This window comes from Desmodus rotundus, chromosome 2, assembly GCF_022682495.2.
Source record: "Desmodus rotundus isolate HL8 chromosome 2, HLdesRot8A.1, whole genome shotgun sequence".
Classification (NCBI taxonomy): domain Eukaryota; kingdom Metazoa; phylum Chordata; class Mammalia; order Chiroptera; family Phyllostomidae; genus Desmodus; species Desmodus rotundus.
Window position 1 is genome coordinate 25,985,114 of NC_071388.1, and position 13,016 is coordinate 25,998,129.

At 38.0% G+C, this 13,016-nt stretch overlaps 1 long non-coding RNA gene across 1 annotated transcript; it reads left to right on the forward strand.

The window, feature by feature from the left end:
• Nucleotides 1-3,319: 3,319 nt before the first annotated feature.
• On the forward strand, nucleotides 3,320-10,399 carry LOC128780195 (uncharacterized). Its single transcript, XR_008426118.1, has 5 exons — nucleotides 3,320-3,368; nucleotides 3,469-3,562; nucleotides 6,991-7,057; nucleotides 8,749-8,987; nucleotides 9,256-10,399. It is a non-coding gene; the product is annotated as an uncharacterized lncRNA (long non-coding RNA).
• Nucleotides 10,400-13,016: the final 2,617 nt, after the last annotated feature.

Genomic DNA, 13,016 nt, shown 5'->3' on the forward strand with positions numbered 1-13,016 from the left:
GGTTTTGTCAGCTGAACTTAAACGTTTAAGGGAGAACTAAATTAGACTCTGTGAATTAAGAAATTGATTATTAATTTTTAAATCCAAGTTACCTCTAAATTGCTTTCTCTGTGACTATAAAGAAATTCACATTTATGCAAGGAACAAAGCTGAAGTGAGGGCTTAAAGAATTGTCGAGTTTGGATACATGCTTCTTCGTCTTTAAAATATACTGTGTCTTATATCCCCTATGGTAAAGACAGAAGACTATGAACACCAGTAAAGATTTACAGTTATTATGTTTTTTTAAATTATGTTTTGATTTTAGCATTGAATGTTTTTCTGCTATGAAAGATAACAGAACTAACACTGGGAAGATAGGATGAACAACTATCCCGTTGGCCTTGAACTGAGGACCCTCAGGGCTAAAATCAGTATCGCTGGTCACCTTTGTGGAAGGCATGCTAAGACTCTAGATTTTAACACCTACCTTTGAGATGCTAAGACTCTAGATTTTAACACTTACATTTGAGACTTAAGTCTTCAACTTACTATCTATTTATCATGGGCAAATGACTTATTTTTGTACTTCTATTTTCTTCTCTGTAAAATGGTGATAAAGCAATGAATATCCCAAAATGTTATTGTGAAAATTAAATGAGTTACAATACAGAAAGCACCTACAACTGCAGCTGGGATGTAGTAAGCACTAAGTACATACTACCTGCTCTTGCTGGGGCCTCATAGTGGTAGGTGAGGTGTGCACAAGGATAAAACTATGTGCTAGAAATGTTAAAGCAGAAAACTAGCAGGGTCACTAATGGCTCTTTTGAAGAATCAAGAAAAACCACTACCACAATTTATTTAAACAATTGCTCAGTTTTATTGTTACATACAGTTGAAAATAATTCCTACTGACACAGGCCATTTATTCAATATTTAATTTTTAATGATGTTAAAATGTGGAGTGCTTTATTAGTTTTTGTGTCATCTTTAGTCGGAGTCATCCTGATCTATTTTGGGGGGGTTTGCTTCAATTTTGATATATGTGACTACTATTTTTCCTTTAATGATGAAAAATATTTAAAAGGAAGAATTTTTTTAAAATGTAGAAGTCAGGTCGCCAAGATGGAGCAGATGCTGTTGCCCTCAGTGATAACTGCATGAGTCAGTGCGGGAACCACGGAAAGGGGAAGAGAGACTGACAGTGGGCTGTTCTCCTTAGAGAAACGGGCACTCTTTCTGCCAGGCTCTCGAGTTACTGTTTTCAAATATGTGACAATGAGATGTTTTTAAAAAATTATGGTCTGTTTTCTACTGCTTTTTAGGAAGTAATCCAGAGTCTAGAATTCAGAATTTAAAAGCGATTTTGAAATCACCCTGATAATATGCATATTGGATAATACATTTAATAACACATAATTAAAGCAAGAAAGCATGAAATAGTCCAACTCACAGAAAGGAACTATAGTCAATATTGGCTTAGGTTTTAGAACAAATTTGTACCTTTTGTTATGACTGAATTAGAGTTGCCTGGTGGCTGTGCCCAACTTAATTAAGCACTTAGGCAGACACAGTCATTAACTCCTTCAGGTCCCCAGGATACTACTCGGTTATTGCTTCCATTTACTGTACTAAGCTCACTGACAGGTAATGCCTTAAAGCACCGAGAATACCTGGGTCCTAATATGTTTAGACTTCTACATGGTTAGAAGGAAACAGCAATTCTAATTTAGTTTCTCGTTCATTTTAATTTGGGTTAGCAGATGTTCTATGTATACTGCAGTCAAATATATAATTTGCATTATGGGAGAGCCTATAATATCAATTTGTCAGGGTCTTTTTTTTTGTTATAATGTGGATTTAATTTCCTCTAAAATGTTGCCATAAAAATAGGACACATTTACTTTCTAATTCATGTAGAACGCCCCAAAAGCAAAATTGGGCTCATAAAATTCAAACAGTATTTTAAAATTAGTTTTGCTTAAAGAGAGAAAGATGGAAATAGAGGGGGAAAAAGTAAAGAAAGGGATACAAGGGAAGTACGGTGAACAATGAAGCTCTCCACTTGACCCGGGGCCACAGCCCCTGTTGGGGCAGGTGGTGGTGGGTGGGAGAAGCATGCGCCTGGAGAACGTGCCTCTTTCTAGTGTAAAGTTACTATTCAAAAGCGTGTCTTATGTGTAAGTTTTTTCACAGGTATGTAGGTGCTGAAGAAGGTTTTTGTACAAGCCCCCATCTGGACAAATGGAGGGGGATGTACATATCAGCACTTTAGTTTTGTAAGTGCGTAAAATTATCTAGGGTGATAAGCTTTATTTAGAGTTAATCAAACAAAAAAAAGTTTGTTGTTTTAAGCCTCTGAGTTTTGGGGGAACTTTTAATGCAGCAATAGATAACAAACACAATCTACGACATAAGATTGTTTTGATGACTAAATGAGAGCAAGTGAAAAATACACATCATCATCATTACGAGTTTGGTCTTCCAGAACTCTGGTCAGGAGGTTACTTCTTTTATATGGATTGCACATTCTGTTGATGAGTTTGATTTTTGGCATTCTGATAACTATTAGCCCTTGTTTTTAGCTTCTCTGAATTCTCCCGTCACTCCTAAGTTAGAGGTTACAAACATTCCTACTTTCAATTCACATTGGGAATATAATTGGCAAAAATAGTGAATTCCTAGATATTACACTAAACATAAAATACATTATGGTGAAAAAGTATTCAATGCTCTTTGAACACCTGCATATACTCATATAGATGAATAGAGAAAAAACTAGTTTTTGGCTCATATGCTGAAAAGTCACTGTAGCAAAACCTGCATATGCTCTGTGAGGGTTTAATTAAAGAGTTATTACTTCTATGATGTCTTGTATTTGGGCCTGATTCTTAAAAAACCATGGGTCTTATCAGTAACAACTTCATCTTTATATATATTGGTGGATAATGCTCACAAGATATTATTTTAATCAGATAAGGCCCAGATCTCCTAACACGATTTCTGTGGAGGCTGAGCAGGCCAGGAAAACGAATGGAGAGAGCTAGACGGGGAGCACAGGTCCTTTAGGGGTGAAATACTCAGCTCACCCCCGTGTTCTCATGCAGGAATTTCAATGCTGAGTTGCCAGATTCTCCCACGGTTCAAGAGAAGATGGAAATCTGGGGGGGGGGAGGGGGGGCGGTTGTTTATACTTAAAATTTAAAAAATGTCTAAAATATTGTATCATTAAAAAAAAAACACAGATCAAATAAAATGTCTGTTGACTAGAGCCATTTCCCAGGTACCAAGAGATGAGCAAGAAGCTGAATATATGGCAATAATTACATCGTGGACAAAGTCTGTGCCTACTGGGAGTTTCAGAAGTATGTGCTGTCAGGTGTCAGGTAACCAGTGCATGGTTTCTATGGAAAGCCCAGCATGATGCTGCATCATCAGGAAGTGTAGTGTCTAAAGTCTTCTCATCAAGGGCTCTCATTCATGCAGATAAAAACTAGTCGAAATTTCCAAGAAAGACATTTCCCCTGTGCCTGTAACCACGTTCATGTGACTACACAACACTCTACAACCGTTTTCCCTGGTAAGTAGAATTCAGAACGATTTTCAGCTGATGTGCTGACAGGAACTTTTGGCAAGTGTCTGATTTCTACATCAAAATGACAATCAGCAATGTCATTATTCTCCTTGTTGATGTCTCAGAAGTTTGCATTTTTTCTAATTAATAAATTTTGGGGAGCTATTCATATTTTTTCCTTTTCTTTTTTTCACAATCTAGTTTTATTAGTTCTTTAATTCAGTGAATTTAGAAATAATTTAACAAAGAAACCAGAATCTATAGAAAACAATTATAAAGCTTTGAAAGTAAAGTTAAACATATTTCTAAAATTTTATTTATTACCTAAGCTTTTGTTTTTCAGATTTCAAAGGGTTATTCTCCTCTTCACTTCTTTTTAAAGTTTCCAAAAATGTTCTATACAAAAATATATTAATCATACAGACACAAAAAAATAATTTTTTTTTTACAAAGATGAAGCAGAAAAGAAATAGAAAAAGAAAAGAGAGGGAAAGTTTTCTGAGCTAACTGGAAGGAGTAAAAATTAAACCTGGAATGTACCATTCATACTTGTACTTACTCAAGTGATATTTATCACGGTCACATTATGATCTCCTACTAAACACGTGGACAACTCCAGTGATGTCAAAGACAGTGAGATCCAAGGCCCTGGAAGTATCAGAGTAGAAACCAGAATGTCACTTGTTAGGGAGATTATCCCCAACAAGCATGGTGGGAAGTCGGACAGAGCAACTTCTCAAGAATCTTCTAAATGTTGAGCACTGGCTCCCTGAAATTACTACCACAATAACCTATTGATAAAACAAAGCTGAGTTCATTGCAATAATAGAGGAGAATGCTACCTTGAAAAGTCATCAGTTTTTCAGAGAGTGGAGAGCAAAAGAAGGATATTTATGAAGTTTTTTAGGGTGTGGTTCAAGGCGGGCCTTAAAATGCAGGGTGAGGGAGATGAGGGAGAGGGCCTGGGGATGGTAGGGGTGAATGGAGGGCTTGATTAAAACTGGCAAAGTCTGATGTAATAGTTTACATTTGGCAGCTACAGTGAGGGGAGAGTTTCAAAGCAAATCTCGGAGAAACTGAGTTGAGCCAAGAGTTGTTATTAATTTAGTACTTTCAGGAAATTCCTGAAAGAAACAATAACATTTACAAATTTATTTTCTTGGGCAGGAGTTTCTTAAAACAGGAAAGTCATTTAATTGCAGTTAAACAAGTTTAAAGGAGATGGGGTAGGGTTTTCTCCTTTAAAACTTTTTTCTCTATTTCCCAAAGTTTCTATAATTAACTTTAAGCTAATTAACTTGAAGTTTCACAGTTGATGACATCTTTGATGTTAGAAAAAAAATTATATAAAACTGGAGGAAAATGGGGTGGATATAGTTTATTATGTATGTGTAATGGTTTACTACATTTTTTCTTACTAACTTTCACACATACATGTTTAGGGGTTGAATTATGTCCTCCCCAAATTCATAATTTGAAGCCCTAACTCCCAGTATCTATGAACGGGACTATTTGGAGATGGGGCTTTTATGGTGGTGATTAAGTTAAAATGGGTTTGTTTTGGTGGGGAGCCCTAATCCACTGTGACTGATGTCCTTCTAAGAGGCAATTTGGACACAGAGATATCAGAGGTGAGCACACACAGAGTAAAGGCCATATGAGGACACGGCAAGAGAGGCAGCAGTCCTCAAACCATAGACACAAGCCTCAGAGAACTCATATCTTCCCATTCCTTGATCTTGGACATCCAGCCTATGATGCGGATCCTGGCCCATGGGATCTGTGTGTTGTGGCAGCAGTGGACAAATTCATGCGGACTACAGAAATGCTGTAGGGAAAAAGGGATGGCATGGCCACTCTCTAAGTGAGAGAGAGGGCGAGCGGGCCAGAGAGAGCCTAAGAGAGCCTAACCCCTGCCTGGACAGGCTTTTATTGCTTTTCTGGGCACATTAAATCAAGGATGGTCCTCATTTACTATGCACAGGTTCACTGTAGGTGATTACCTTTTACAGACAACAAAGGAAAGAATGCTGGTAATTACTTCAAAGAGAAGGATGTTACAGCTCACAGGGTGGGGGCGGGGCAGTGGTTGAACTGGTTACACTCCATACTTGGGAGGTTTAGCACAGACTTTAGGAAGTTAAAGATACTCAGTAAGCATTTGCTGCCTCAATCCAGGGTGAGGGAGTTGTAGCAAAAGCAAGTCTCATAGCAGCCTAGGTACAATGCAGGCCTGATTCCCCAGGGGAGAATCTGTCTGTGGGCGTGGGTCCTGTGTGCCGGACCTTGCACCCAGTGGCTTTTCCGAGTGGGAGCTGGGCTACATTTCCCACACATGGAACTTAACAGTTCCCTATAAGCCTACAAAACTGAAGAAAATGTCTGTTGCCTAAGCCACCCAGTCTGTGATAGTATGTTATGGTAGCTTGAGCTGACTAATACAATGCGCCTACATAATTACCTGTTTTCAGTATTGCAACTGAAATTCCAGTCCAGGACTTTTCCATGTTTGAATGTGAAAATTCTCTGCCCATCATCATGGATACACAGTCATGTCGACAACATGTGCTCCTGGCCGTGATTTCTTAAGCACCCTTCAGGTAGACAGTTGCAGACGTATTTTGAGGCTTATCATGGAATTCCAGGGTTTTGACTGTTATTTATTGCGTTAAGCTCTTTAGATGAATTGAATTCTTTTTTGAAGGGAGATAAATAGCTTCTCCTAACTGTCAGCATGAAACATTTGACAGATTGATGGTCAATGTCTTAGTGACTGTCCTTGATGAAGCACAGAGGAGTCACACCAAGCTCCCCTCGCCTTGAAAATTCTGTGTTCTGTTCCCCAAACTCTGATAATCAGTTTCTCCAGCCTTTTGACAGCATATTCTGGCGTGTGACAGGCTGTCATTTTGCAATTGTATTAGTGACAACAAGGAAGACAGCTTTATTTACACGTGGTCATTCCTTAGCTGCTAATATTTACTTCACATAGGGACACTTTTGCAGCTCTGTCTCTGTGCTCTTTGGGTGCACAATTTTTGAAGACAATTTAAGAAAATTAGGACTCCAAACTTAGGTAAAAATTTAACCTTAACCATGGTTATCAATGCCAACTGACTACTCAGCGGATGCTGGCAACATATTTTTAACTTCTCTGGTCATACAAAACCAAAGACTTTGCTGATTTCATACAACGTGGTACCTCATCGCTTGATGGCAAATATAGGGTGTACCTGAATTTTTAGATAAGAGTTGAATAAAAATAGATATCTGAGGACAAAGAAATATGAAAAATCAGAGAAAAGTGATAATTTAAGACCAAGCTTGAATATAGCATTTCTGCCTTCCAAGAAGAGTGTGGAGGGGAAGGATACTGTAATTCACATCTGCAGTTAAGCAGCATATTCCTGTTTCTCTCTGCCTTCTCCTCAAAGACTGCTGGGGTGGCCAGAAGACCTTAACCCAAAGGGTATCTGAAGTGCGACTTTGGAGGTTTGCCAGGTACGATGATCATGCAGTCCCACCCTTCATACATTGCTTTCCAAAAGTCCAAAAAGCTGCTGCATATGTGTGAGGATAAATTAAAAAAAAAATTCTGCCTATAAAGGGAAGGAAGAATATTCCCTCATATTTCCTTTTGAAAGGGTCTCTTTAGAAACAGAACAGGCCTTGAGTTCCTACTCTAGCTTTTTGGAACGTTATAAATCTCTCCAGGACTGGATAAGCCCCATCTCTTGTTTCCCTTTGCAGAGATGTTGCCCAGCTCGATGCCTCATAACCCCTTGAAATGTCTCACACAACTCTGGAGTTAATCTATTCTGAGTGACTCCTTGCCTCTCAAAGAGTTAAGAGAAGTTTCATTATTCTTCTGCTATATTTAACTAACTGTGTGAAATTTCATCCTGACTTCAGAGTTACTCTCGGGCTATCTCAGTGCACATACCGCTCTGCTGTGTTCACTCAGTACTCAGGGTTTTTCTTCTTTTCTTTTCTTGTTGACATCCAGGGGTCTCTCTTTGTTGGTAGGACTTTTAGTTCCCTAGCATGTGCAAATCGTTTATCTTGTGCTTTAGAAAGAAGCCAAGAAAAAGATGTGACCTTTCTGTAGAGAAGAGAGATGGTATCCACAGCAAAGCATCCTTCACAGAAATGACTTATCAAAAGCAAAATTTTGAGCCAGGGAAGACCAGGAGCAATGTGGTAGCCCCTCCCCCACTCTCCTCCCCCGCAACACAGACACATTGATTTTATTAGGATCTTATTACATTAGGTGACATCTGGGACAAACACAGGAACTATTCGCTTTGACCTAATAGGGATCAACCTATAAGGATTGTTGATTTCTATTTTTTTTAAGTAACATTTTTCCATGTCATGGAACATTTTTAAAACGTCATTTTTGATGACTATGATAACATTGAATGGATACAGAAAGTTTTATTTAATTATTTTTCTCTTTCGCTTTTATAGATATCATTTACATAGCAGTTCTTTTAAAAAAACTTTTTATTTGGAAATAATTTCAAAACTATAGAAAATTTGCCAGAATAACACAAAGAACACACATACACCCTCTACCTGGAGTCACTTATCTTGCCTCCTCTGCCTTAGCATTTGCTCTTTGTTGCGGTGAGAGTAGTTTTTCTCTACCAGCTTAGGTCAGAGTGTGGTGGTGGGAGCCTGTGCATTAATGGGCAATAGCCAGATACACAGGAGAAAAGACAAGGTTTATTTACACCCATGTGGGAGTACTTACAATAGTTTATTTAGCAGTTTAATAGGGGGAAAGGGTGGTGCGGGGCGGGGGGCTGTTCAGGGCTTCCCCGGGGAAGTAGAAAAAATTTTACTGGGCATTCTCATCCAGAGCAGATTGGCGGTGTCCTTCCTGGTTGGGAACTCCCCAGTAGAGGAATTTCTGGTAGCTAAATTCTTACTTCCCTGTACTAAGAGTCTGTTTCCCCCCAAACAGGAAAATCCCTTGGAGGGGGGCTAATAACAGCTGTATTTTCAGGGGTCTCTGCTTTAGTCAGATGAGGGAAGTTCAGATAAGATCTCTCTGTCTCTCTTTCTCTTTCTGTTTCTGTCGATGCCTCGAGCCCAACACCTGGAAATCACTGGCTGTCCTCAGGACTCAGAAGCTGGTTTATAGTCTGCTCCAGTTATTAACCTTTGCTTTTGTTTTGTTTCCACAGAAATGCCTCTTATTAAATACCTGACTGCTTGAACCATACACGGCTAACTTTGGGAGCCCCCCTGGATCATCGCCGGTTCAGAATATGTCACACCAAAACATGCCGCACTGGCATACTGGTTATTTTGAATTAACAGTCCTTGTGAAGCAACCAGTACAAGAAGGATACTCTGACCCTCTTTGTCCCCCCTGGAAGTCAGAGATAAACCTTCCACGTGAAGAGTAGCGTCCCTGTACTAGGTGGGTAGGAGGCATTCTTATCACCAGAGACTGGAAATTTACCACTGAGAATTTATAACCAAACCTTGCTACTTTTTCACCATTTTATGACCCCAAGCTTAAATCCCTTTGTCTTGCTAATTCTCCACGAATGTGTTGTTTCTTTGTCTAAAATGTATAAAAGCTTCCTGCTTTGGTTACTTCCTTGAGTACTCCCATCTTTATGGGGTTCCTATATGTACATACATACATAAAATTTTTTTCCTATTGATCTGCCTTTTTATTTCAGGGTGGGTCTCAGCCAAGAACCTGTAAGGGTGGAGGAAATGATTTGCCTGTCCTACACTGCCTCCTGAAACGGACACAGCACACTGAACTGACCTGCTATCAGGACGGAGAGACTGGTTCAAAGAGGAGGAGGAATCTGCCAACTCAGCTTCTGGGCTCTGAAACTTTTTGGAGATTATTTTTTAAGACAGAGCAGACATAGGAGAAGCTCTGAAAACAGAGTTGAATTTACCCCTTTGAAAGGGAAATCTCCATTGTTAAGTGTTTACCTCTCTGTACGAGGGAGAGATGACTCTAAATAACAAATCTGCATAACAACCTTACTTATTTGCTGTGTTTTTCCTGATAACCTCCTATAACTGGCCTCCCCACACCCCAACATTTTTCTTTAGTTGAAGATGGTATTTAAGTTGGTGCCTTGGGACAGTTTGGGGAATTCTACCCAGTTTTCCTGGGTGTCCCCTCTGTATATATGAGGTATACATGTTAGAAAACTTCTGTTTATTTTCCTTTTGTCAATCTGTCCTTTATTAAGGGGCAGGTTCTTAGCCACAGAACTTAGAAGGGTAGAAAGTTATTTTTTCTCCCTGAAGCGGGAAGACACCACAAGACCAGGCAAAATATTCTATTCATTGAAAGTTTTTCTCTGTATTTAGCATTTATTGATGACTTTCGCCTGAACCAACCTATGCAGTTTTGTCTGAAAAACTGAAGATTTTTTCAATTCAAGCATTCTTTTTACATTTATAAGTCAGCACTTTCTTGCACCTGCAGTACATGAAATTGTGCTTCTTCCCACCCACATTAACATCTGTTATCTTTCTAACGTAATATGTTAGGAAGTGTATTATATTTTTGTGTTTCTTAGATTGTTGATAGTTTTATTAATTTTTTAACTGTGTTCATTAAATAATCTGTTTATATTATGTCCACCTTTATCAAGAGCTTAGTGTTTTATATATCTGAATTGGCATTTGTATATAAATGGTTTTAACCCATTTTCGCATTTGTGACAATTATTTTTCTAGTTTATTTGCATTTCAATTTTGTTTATACTTTTACCTTAGATTTACATATTTATTTTTATATTGAGTCAGATACATCCGCATTTCCATTTTTGTGAATTTTTTCCATTGAGAGAATACTTAGAAGGTCTGTTTCATAGAGTACACAATAAATTATGTGTAAGCATTTCCGTTGTGATTATATTCTGCTGCTGATACTGAAAGGGGCTTACTGTTGTGGAAGAGGGGATAAAGAAGAACGATGATTGGTTCCAAAGATAATTTCATCAGAGTAACAGTTATTAATACTGGAACTGTTAATGAAAAAGATTACGTGTGATCTCTTTTAATATCAGGATCATTCACAACTTTCTCCTTAGGGTCAGGTATAGTTGAAAGGTAACATAACGTTAAGCAAAACACTAATTGCTATTATTTATTTTTGCAAAAGATCAAATGGGGTAAAGATGCCCTCTAGTGGAAGATCAGGTCCTCCCTACAATTAAGTTGAGAAAATGCTCCACTTACACAATTGCAATGTGGGCTTTTGCTTTCTCTCTGAACAATACAATCAATAACAGAGTTAAGAAATTAATTCCCTTGTATGAGAAATTATATCTCCATTCATATGTTTTTAAAATAGATTTTATTTATTTAAATTATTTCTAAGGTGCATTATCCTATAAATAGGAAAAATCAATTGTCATGATCAACAGAATCTTTTGTTTCCCCTTTTGGTAAAAAGTCAGTCACACCCTGGCTGGTGTAGCTCAATGGATTGAGCGCCAGCCTGTAAACCAAAGGTCACAGGTTCAATTCCCAGGCAGGGCACATGCCTGGGTTGCAGGCCACGTGCCCAGTGGGGGACACTCGAGAGACAACCACACATTGATATTTCTCTCCCTCACTTTCTCTCTCCCTTCTCCTCTCTCTAAAAATCAATATAAAAAAGTCAATTTCTCTTTATTGTCATCTAACTTTACTCTTCCTCATGAAGTTATACAAGTAAATAATGATGTGTTCAATAGATAATCTGTTTTCAGAATTTGCTTTAATTTTATGAAATAAACTAATATTATGAAAGAAAGTAATTTCAAAGTTATCAAAATTTCTGATGATAAATACCTAGAAAAGGAAGATGTTGACAGAAATGTGTATTTTAAGACTTTCGGTTTCAGTGTGCTTGGAAAAGAGAGAAAAGGATAGATGGATTGAGTGCGTAGAGTTGATTTTTTTGTGTGTAAGGGGAAGGTATATTCACAGAGCTGGTCCAGGGTCTTGTTCATAGTGGAAATCAATAAACATTATTGATTTGAGGTGAGACAAGTTACTCCTTAAACCTCTGAAATAAAATCTCTTCTCTTTTGGATAAATTATTAAAATAACCGAGGTGATAAAATATCTACAAAAGGCAAAAATCCATTGTTTCATTGATTTAAAACTGTCCTCGAAGGCTCACACACTGTCCTTTGGTTATGACGAAAAGAACACTGAAGTACAGCGTTGAAAAGATGGTCTTTTCAACAAACAGTTCTGGGCCAAGGAGATGTTAATCTGGACAACAAATGAATCTTAGTGTAAGAAAAATCAATTCCAAGTGCATTGCATAAATGTGAATGGTAAAACAGCAAAGCTTCTTGTAGAAAACACAGGCATCTCAGGAATAGCAAATATTTCTCAAACTGGATACACACAGCACCAGCTACAAATGAAAGGGTTGATAAATTGTACTAAATAAAAATTAAGAACTTCTCTACATAAAAGCCCCATTACGAGAGTGAAAATGCAAGTCACACACTGAGAGAAGACGCTTGCTCTTTCTATATTTAATAAAGGACTCTTACCAAGAACATACAAAAATCTCTGCAAATCAATAACAAAGAGCACAGGAGAAAACTGGACAAAAGACTTAATAGGGACCTTACAACAAAAGATACTCCAGTGATCAATAAATTTTCGAAAATGTGTTCAACTTCCTTAGTCATCAGGGAAAGTAAACTCAAATCACAGTGAGACAGCACTGTGACCAGAGGCGTGCGGGTAAATGTTTGACAGTGGCCTTCCAGAGGGTGGAAAAAAGGGCATATGTGTGCACATTATGAATTGACAAATAATAATAACATATACAATATGTACTCTTTATTGTAAATTCCATATAGCTAATTGATTCTTACAGAATGCTTTTGCTGAATTGTGCTAAACTCTTGTATCCATATCTAAGGTTGTATTTCAACCAGGCTTTGACAATTTTTTTTTTTATTTTAGCAATTCACATCATATCAGCTATAAGTATGACACTTTGAGGTTTAACCTGCATTATTAATATTTTCTCTATTACCTCCTTAAGTCTGTAAAAATCAACAGAGCAATAAATTAAGCCCTGATTAGCAGCGTTCCCCGGTTTCCACGGCATGAATACGCCACGGTGGCCAACTTCAAACTACCCACAGGATGCGGCTGAAGAGACGCACAGCAGCATGGTAGGTGGTGTGTTTCTGTCGCACAGCTAGTAATTCACGTAAATAACCTCAGTAGCCTGGATGATAGTCAATGTAGTCAAATAATTAGGAGGTAATGAATTTTGAGTTCCTATTACCTTTGTTTTAATATAACTCATTTAAGTTTACACAATTTAATTTTTAATAACGGTCGTATTTAAGAACCAGCTCTCAAAGGTACTGAAAATTTAATAGTTGGCTCCCGAGAGCCAGTGAGAGCCAATGCGAGCATTCTGTTGAAACTAACAAAACCTACCTGG